Genomic DNA, 2,247 nt, shown 5'->3' on the forward strand with positions numbered 1-2,247 from the left:
ACCTCCATTCTCTCACTTCTCCAATTCATCTCCATAAAGCTTTTAAGCTGATATCTTCACAAAACACTTCTGGCAATATGACTTAAGAATTCTCCTTGGCTTTCTATTGCTTCTAAAATAAAATACAAATTTCTGATTTGATGCCTATTTATAGTATCTTTTCAGTTTTATTTCATATTGTTCTCCATTCTACTAGCTATTCCCCAACACAATATTCCGTCCCTTCACTTAATGCCTTTGCACAGATATTCTCCCATACCTGGAACCCACTCTCTCCAGAATTTTACCTTAAAGAATTTCTAGCTTTCTTTATATCATAGCTCTGATGCCACCTATATTTCACCTTTCCTGATCTCCCAGGTTATGAATCAGTCAGTAATCAATTAGAAAGCATTTATTAGATATTTACTATGTGGCAGACAATACTTAGGCCACATAATGAGAGATAGAACTCATTGGAAAACACCCTGATGTCAGAAAAGATTGAAGGCAAAAGTAGAAGGGGAAGGCAGAGGAAGAAATCAATAGATAGTGTTTTGAAAATTAAATATAGTTTTTATTTGCCTGTCTCTTACAAAAAAACATAATAAGCATATCAGAGAAATCAATCTTATAATATCTCCTACAATTTGTTTCAGTGACAATAAACCAATTTTTTCAATAAAGAGGAGAAAGAAATTCAAATATGAATTGCATATGAAAGACCCTTATATAGTAACAATAACATTGTAAATATAAACAACATTGAAAAACTTAGGATCTCTGATCAATGAAATGATCAACCATGATTCCAGATAAGTGATGATGAACTGTGCTATCTACCTCTTGACAAATTTGCTTTCTGGCATGTGAACAAAATGGTATCATTCTTCATTCATAAAAAATCAAAGCTTGCCTTCATTAGAATAAAAAGAATTATTTTAAAAAATGTATTCACTTTACAAAAATTATTTATTCCTCTGACATTCCCCCAATGAGAATAAAAAAGAAAAACAAAACTCTTGGGGAAGGTAGGTGGCACAGTGAATATCGCCCCGGCTCTGGATTGAGAAGGACTTGAGTTCAAATCCAGTCTCAGACACTTGACACTTACTGGCTGTATGAGCCTGGGAAAGTCACTTAATCCTCATTGACCCTCCAAAAAAAAACAACAACATAAAAAACCTCACTTGTAACTCATATGTATAGTGAAGCAAAAAAAAAAAATGGCTTTGTCTAAAAATGTGTCCTAATTGGTATCTTAAATCCAATGCCTTTCTGTCAGGAGGTAGATAGAATGGTTCATCATCAGGCCTCTGGAATCATAGTTGGTCATTTTATTGATAAGAGATCTTAAGTTTTTCAAAATAACTTATCTTTGCAATGCTATTGTTACTTTATCAATTGTCTACACACTTCACTTGGCATTACTTTGTATAGAGCTTCCCAGGTTTCTTGGGAATTGTCATTTTCATAATTTCTTATACCATAATAGTATTTCATTACATTTATATGCTATAATTTGCTCACTTATTCCTAAATTTATGGTTACCCCTTACTTTCCAGTTCTTTGACACTAGAAAAAGAATGACTAAGTATTTTTGTCCCTGCAGGTCCTTGTATTCTTTTTTTTTTTTTTTTTGGTGAGGCAATTAGGGTTAAGTGACTTGCCCAGGGTCACACAGCTAGTAAGTGTCAAGTGTCTGAGGCCGGATTTGAACTCAGGTCCCCCTGAATCCAGGGCCGGTGCTCTATCCACTGCACCACCTAGCTGCCCCTGGTCCTTGTATTCTTTAATTTCTTTGGTGTATAGGCCTAGTGGCACTATTACTCAGTTAAAGGTACAATTTAGAGCAAGTCACAGATCTACCATTAATACACTTTTACCATTATTTAAGGGAACTTTGCACATCAGGATAGCAAATTCTCTGAATTTTGCCTTCATAGGAAGTATGCCACTCCAGGAGAAGGGCTATGAATATTCTTAAGGACAAGCAGTACTGGTGCAGCAGATAAAGCATCAGCCTTGGATTCAAGAAGACCTGAGTTCAAATCTGGCCTCAGATACTTGATACTTACTAGCTGTGTGACCCTGGGCAAGTCACTTAACCCTCACTGCCTTGCAAACAAACAAAAAAAAAACCTTTGGGAAGGAAACTGAACATAGTCGGGGTGGAGAGTAGGGATGAGTTTCATGATTGAAAAATAAAGGTAACTTACACCATATAATACTGTTTACCTCCCTCCCCGCTATGGCTTCCTTCATGA

This window comes from Dromiciops gliroides, chromosome 5 (assembly GCF_019393635.1).
Source record: "Dromiciops gliroides isolate mDroGli1 chromosome 5, mDroGli1.pri, whole genome shotgun sequence".
NCBI lineage: Eukaryota > Metazoa > Chordata > Mammalia > Microbiotheria > Microbiotheriidae > Dromiciops > Dromiciops gliroides.